This window comes from Momordica charantia, unplaced genomic scaffold, assembly GCF_013281855.1.
Source record: "Momordica charantia cultivar OHB3-1 unplaced genomic scaffold, Mcharantia_2.0 BLBB01000091.1, whole genome shotgun sequence".
NCBI lineage: Eukaryota > Viridiplantae > Streptophyta > Magnoliopsida > Cucurbitales > Cucurbitaceae > Momordica > Momordica charantia.
Window position 1 is genome coordinate 31369 of NW_028275247.1, and position 7281 is coordinate 38649.

The 7281-nt window shown below is 36.0% G+C and overlaps 1 pseudogene; it reads left to right on the top strand.

Annotated features, from left to right (window-relative positions):
- The first annotated feature begins 824 nt into the window (after positions 1–824).
- On the top strand, positions 825–3462 carry LOC148207757 (G-type lectin S-receptor-like serine/threonine-protein kinase SD2-2; annotated as a pseudogene).
- The last annotated feature ends 3819 nt before the right edge of the window (positions 3463–7281 follow it).

Sequence of the window (7281 nt, forward strand, 5' to 3'; positions counted from 1 at the left end):
CTGATTAATTATTTATTATTATTTCGATATAAAAAAACAAAAAAACTATAGAACACCAGACAAACAATTCGAAAAAACTATCCTAACAAGAAAAGCAGGAACTTCATCAAGCCATACACAATTTAAAACGTTGAGAAAACAACAACGGACTAATCTGTGCATTGCACCATTGCCTTCTCGGTAAGTAGAGGTTAAAAGATAAGGAGCTCGAGACAGAACAATGATCACAAACAATTTCTGATGAATTATTTAAAAATGTTTCAACAATGTAACCAATAAATATATCTATATTTCAAGTTCAATAATGACGGTAATGAATCAAACTAGAGTTCAAAAAGACAGTCGAAAATTAAGTCGTTAGACAAAACTCAACAAAACTGAAGTCGATCAATTTGACAAATGCACTTGTCGGAAGTCAATTTTTCCTTATGCAAATTGATTAGTCAATTGGTCGATTATTCTAAACTTCAAAAATCGATAACTCATCAAGTATATATATAGATGATAAAATTTGTTTAAAAAATATATAATTTTATTGTTTAACAACTCAAAAAGTTATACAATTATTTATAATTAAATTTTAACATTTTTTCTTAAAAAAATAAAATTATTAAAATACAACTTTTTTAAAAATAGAAAGGAAAAAAATTGTGCATCGTCTGACATAGAACAAATGGTCACCCCTACCTCGAATCATCAACTTTTGAAGTGGTATTAGATATCTTATTTACTTAGTTTAATAATCATTTTGTATAATTTTATTTTAGTTCAACAATATGTAGATGAATATTCAAAATGTCTAGACTTTTTGATCGATAATAGGTACGTTAATCAATTGAGAATAATTTTATATAATTAGACCTATGAAAAAAAAAAGTTGAAAACTATAATTTAATGCCGAACTTGAATAATTTTTTCAAGTAACAACATTAATAAATTTTATTTTCTTTCTATTTCAAACTTTGAAAGGGATGGTTGAGTTAGATAAATCAATGGAAGATCCGAGAGTTGACCATAGGCCTCCATGGCCTCCAGTAGCCAAGTTTCCAACTCTTGACCATGTCTCTCGCCGTTTTCTTCCTCCTCTTCTTCTTCACATCTCCGGCCGCCGCCCCAACCGCCGCCGGCAGCCAAGCCCCTGAACTTCTCCTCCTTCTCCATCTCCCAATCCCCATGGCGCCGGAACAAAACCTCACCTCATTCTCCTCTCCCCCAACTCCCTTTTCGCCTCCGGCTTCCGCCCACTAACCAACAACTCCAATCTCTACGTCTTCTCCGTTTGGTTCCTCAATGTCTCCACCGACGACGTCGTTTGGTCCGCCAATCGTCTTCTCTCCGGTCAACCGCTCGGCGACTCTGGCCATCACGCCCTCCGGCCAGCTCCGTCTCAACGACGGCTCCGGCCAAAACCTCTGGCCTTCTAACAACGTTTCTGGGAATCCAAATTCCACGAAATTGATCCTTCGCGACGATGGGGATCTGATTTACGAAACGTGGGAGAGCTTCCAATTCCCCACCAACATCATTTGCCGAATCAGACATTGAACGGAACCACCATAGTCTCCAACAACGGCAAATACAAGTTTGTGAACTCTCTGAATTTGACGTTTGATTCAATCACCTACTGGAGCTCTGGAAATCCCTTCCAGAGTTTTCAAAATGATGGTCGGATTATCAGAACAACCACCCAAGGCCCACCATTTTCCCCTCTCTGATTTAACTCGACCCGCTGCGGAAATTGGTAGTTGATGACGATGGGAACCTCAAGATTTTCAGCTTCAACACCAATCTCCGGCGGTGGGGTGTGGTTTGGCAAGCGCACGTGGAGTTGTGTCAGATTTACGCTACTTGTGGCCCAAACTCTATCTGTATGAGTGGTGGCAGCTACAATTCCACCTACTGCGTCTGCCCTCCGGGATTCATCCCGGATTCTCTCGCGGCGGAGCACGGCAAGGATGCCACCGGAAACTCAAGGTATCAAAGAAAGTCAAATTTCTTCCGCTCGATTTTGTGACTTTCAAGAGGTGGGGTTAGAGAAATTTCCTTGCAAGTCATGAATATTTCGATGTGTGAAGCGAATTGCGTGAAGAATGCGAGCTGCGTTGGGTATACGTTCAGTTTCGACGGAAGCGCTGTGTGCGCGCTACAGTTAGACATTTTGTCGAATGGGTTGTGGTCGCCCGGATGAAGAAAGCTGCCTTCGTGAAGGTCGACGATTCAGAAACGGATCGGTCAAGCTTCACCGGAATGATGTACAGACTCCAAACAACGTGTCCAATTGAGATCAGCCTCCGCCTGCCGCCAGACAATAAGATACCACCACCAGAAACGTATTGATAATCAGCACCATATTCGTCGCCGAACTAATTTCTGGAGCAATTTTCTTCTGCGCTTTCTTGAAGAGATTTGTAAAATACAGAGACATGGCTCGGACGCTGGGTCTGGAGTCACTTCCGCCGGCGGGCCGAAGCGGTTCACCTACGCCGAGCTAAAAACCGCCACCACCGACTTCTCGAACTGCATCGGAAGAGGCGGATTCGGCGAGGTCTTCAAAGAGAGTTGCCAGACAAACGCGTGGTCGCCATCAAGTGCTTGAAGCACGTGGCCGGCGGCGACGGCGATTTCTGGGCAGAGGTCACCATCATCGGCCCGGATGCACCATCTCAATTTGCTCCGATTGTGGGGATTCTGCGCCGAAAAGGGTCAAAGAATGATGGTCTACGAGTACATCCCCAATGGATCTCTCGACAAATTTCTGTTCGCCAAACCCCCGCCCCCCGATTCAGAGAACCACGCAACAGAGTTGGACGGAGAAAACCCCCCACTCGATTGGAGCATCCGGTACAGAATCGCCATTGGAGTCGCCAGAGCATCGCGTATCTGCACGAGGATGTCACGAGTGGGTTCTACATCGCGACATAAAGCCCGAAAACATCCTCTTGGACAACGATTTCTGCCCGAACTATTCGGATTTCGGGCTGTCGAAGTTGAAGAAAAACGACGAGACGGCGGTGAGCATGTCCCGGATCAGAGGAACGCCCGGCTACGTGGCGCCGGAGCTGGTGAAATTGGGCTCGAATTCGATAACGACGAAGGCCGACGTGTACAGCTTCGGAATGGTGCTGCTGGAGATCATTAGCGGGACGAGGAATTTCGATACGCAAGGATCGGCCATGGAGAGCGCGTTTTGGTACTACCTCCCGAGCTGGGCGTTCGAGAAAGCGTTCGTGGAGGAGAAGATGGATGACGTTTTGGACCGTCGGATCAGGAATCAGTATGACAGTGGGGCCCATTCGCCATTGTTAATCGTATGGTTTCGACGGGCAATGTGGTGCCTTCAGAACCAGCCGAGATGAGGCCGCCGATGGGGAAGGTGGTGAAGATGTTGGAAGGAAGTTGGAGATTCCTCTGCCGGAAAAGCCTTCTGTTTACTTCTCATCGGACGCTCGGGAATGTTTCTAAATTACCGTTAGAGTAGTCCGAGGATTCAATAGACTCTAGATTCGAAAATTTGTCGACGTGAATGTCAACTAGTTAAAGTTTTGGTTAATCTTTTGAAGTTCAAATTTCAACCTTTTTCCCACTTTAACATTGAATTTGACAAGTTGTGTCAAATTGTAATCTAAATTTGGATAAATATTGTAATTTCTTTTACCCTAGATTTAATAAATGTTTTAATTTATACTGTCTCATTCCAAGAATAATTGAACAAGTATTCTCTGGTACGTCCAATAAATCATAAACACTATATTTTGATATCAATTTTGTATCCAGGAGCACAAATGCATATAATTTTGAGGATTTGTATCAATTTGCATCTTACACTTGAATGTTGCAATCTTCAACTTAACTTTAAAAAGTATTGCAAATTTTACCCGTTGATAAATTTAATTTGAAAAGTTTTTAGACAAAATATTCTCATCATATGTGTCAAATGAGTTAGAAAAGCATAATTGGTATGAAATTGATATGATTTAAAAAAAACAATAATATAATTGATTTTTTAACTTTTAGATTTAAGTTTTGGCAGAGTTATTTAATAGTGTATTAGGTGCATTAATCAAACTAAGAAACTTGATTTTTATTAAATTAATGAATTTTGTTTTGTGTATTCTTTGTTTTTTTAGTATGACCAATGTGGAATTGATTAAACCTCCGACCTCTCAACAAAGAGCAAGATGTCTTAACTTATGAACCATACTTATGTAAATAAGTGAATTAACATAAATTTGAATAGAAAATAAAAAAAGACAGACACTTGAGACTTATATATTTAAATTTATTTAAAAAAAAAGTAGGGTCTACATTATAAATTCAAGACATAAAATTTAACATGACTAATTGCAAATGAGAGAACCTATTTTAAAAGATGTCGAAGAAAGAAGAAAAGAAAAAAGCTATATATTTTAAAAAAGCTTGCAAAATTTTGATAGTAATTATATACCACTTAAGAAGTTAGTATGAAATTAATAGGAGTTAAACAAAAATAACATTATATATACTTTTTTTAAAAAATTCGTAAGTATCAGTAGATTTATTTAACGATCGATTTTGTACATTAATCAAACTTAATTTTGTATAAAGCTGGTTTTTTTTTTTTATTAAATTGGTGAGGGTTTCTTTAGTACATTAGATCGGTGAATATTGAGTTTTTACATTTTTTTAAAATTAGTTGGTAAAATAGCTTACCTTTGATATAGGGTAAAAGTTGTAGCGGAAAATTGAACCTCCAATGTGTTGGCACAAAGTCCTATAATTGTTAAGCTTTGATAGATTCTACTTTTGAGAGAGGTTTGGGAGAGAATTTTAATAAGATTGGAATTCAGAGTATGAAAAATTCGAGTGTGTGAGAAAAAATATATAAATATATAGAATGTATATTTGATTTGTAAACCAAGTTAGTAGTCTTTAGAAGGGTAATTGTTTGGCTAATATTCAAAAAATTATATCAATAAAAGGACTACATATATTTTTTAGTTTATAGTATTTTGCTATTTTATTGATTTTAATCCTTTTCAAAAGTTTCAATTTTACTCCAGATATTAATTAATTTTTTTAATTAAATTTGAATTGTCACAAAATTAAATGGTAAAGTGATGATCTAATGTCAAAATATATTTTAATCACTGAGTTGAAAAATATTCTATGCTTTTATTTAGTTACATAGACATGCCAATTCGAAATTTAAATTTTGAAACATAATAAGTTACTTGACCTGAATGCAACAAGAAAATTGACTAATAAATTTTTGATATACTAATAATTGAAATTTTCATAAAAGTACAATTTTAAAATTCAAATACTGTCATTGTCTTCTTGTTTTTTTTTTAGAAATATTAGTGTTGTTTTAACTGCAATTAATTTATTAAAAAGTCAATAAATAAGTGAAGAAATTGAAGCTCCTAAAAAATTATCAAAGCGAGCATAGCTCAGCGGTAATTTCCAACCGTGAGGTTGTGAGTTCGAATCCCCTCCCAAGAAGAATGTTTACAGGACGGGTAGAGATGGAGAAAGCTTTCCTGTCCCTTCCACTTCACATTTAATTCTCTATTCCCGTGAAATTCTCTAAGATATTTTACGATGATTTGGCTAGAGATTCTTTGTGGGGATCGAGTTCCCCACGGTGAAGTTTTTTCCCGTTTATTTTTAAATTTTTAAATCTATTACTCAATAAACTAATTTTTGAAAAAAGGACTTCTTATTAATTGTTTTATTTTCCCATAATAAAACTTCATTTACAGGTTTAATCCTTTCACATACACATTTCCATCTCCGTCTAGTAACGTGAAATGCATTTTCCATCTCCGTTCTCATTTAGATAACAGAAAAAAATGTCCCCATCCCTGTTTCGAGAGAATCTACAAAGATTATGCACCCTATTTAGGGTGAGTCCTCATGAGATCCTCTCATTGCAAAATGACACCCACCCTACCCTCTAATAATTTAGATTTAAAGGTTATGTATGAAAAGAAACTTTAATAAAAATTTTGGTTAATTAAAAAAAAACCTTTGAACTTTAATAATTTGTTTTAAAAATATTATAATATCCTTTTGAAAGTTTCAATATCGTCCTTAGACTGAATTTTTATAAAGTTTTCGAAAATATCTTTGTAGTGAACACTCGTAAATATTTTAAATGAAAAGTTGACGTGACAAAACTTGGAATGGACGTGACAATTAACGTTTCAATTTTGCCTAAAGTCTTCTTCCTCCATTCTGGGGAGGGTTTGCTTCTCCAATTGTCTACCAAATTTTGCCCTCATCCATTTTAAAACGATAACTTCTTTCACAATTCATCTTTTTTTTCGAACTTAATTTAGGTAAGCTTCTATGTTAATTGCCATGTCGTTTCAAATTGTTGGGAAATTACTTACCAAGAATATTTTCACCTTCCACAATTCTTCAATGAAAAATAAGTCAATCACGCAATAGGAGAAGACGAGAAAGACAGGGAAAGCAAAGTAGAGATTTTATACTCTTTTACCAAACTATGGGCTACGTCAGTCTTTTCCGTGACAACGGTTCCAGTATGATATTATAATAATACAATGGGGAAATACAATAATCTCTCAAATCTATAAGCCTCGACAAAAGTCACCTACCTTTATAGAATCTTAGAAAACATGATATAAAAACCCACCAAATACCTACAAAAATAGGTTCCCGATGATGCTCTACAACATCGTGATCTCGCCTTTGAAACTCTGTCAAATACACTGCTATTGCACTCTGAAAATTCGTGCACCGCATGCATGTTTTGCGGTCACTTTGATATGCAATGACACATAAACAAAACCTAAACAAAAAGACTCTATTTATAGGAGACAATATCCTAATTCTCGTAGGAAAAACAATATTATAATCATTTTCTTCATAGACATGATTTTTGGTTTTGACTCCATTATCCCATTACAATGTATCGCGTCAACTTTTCATTCAAATTATTAACGAATGTTTGCTAAATAGTATCTTTATATATTTATAAAAGGTTAGTATTAAACAAAAAAAAATGATTTGTTTTTTTAAGTAAAGCAGACAACAAAAAATTAAAAAAGCCAAACGAACATCCAATCCGTAAAGAATAAGAGTATTTTTTTAAAACGAAAGCAAAATTTAGATGTATTTTTTTGTAATTTAGGCTATTAAATTTTGTGCCTCTGAAAATTTCTGATTCTACCTGTTAGTAAATAATATATAACAAAGTACAATGTAATAAGTTATCTGATATATGATAAGTTCATTTTGTGATTGGACATTTTGTTTCTAAGGAAGAGGGAATCC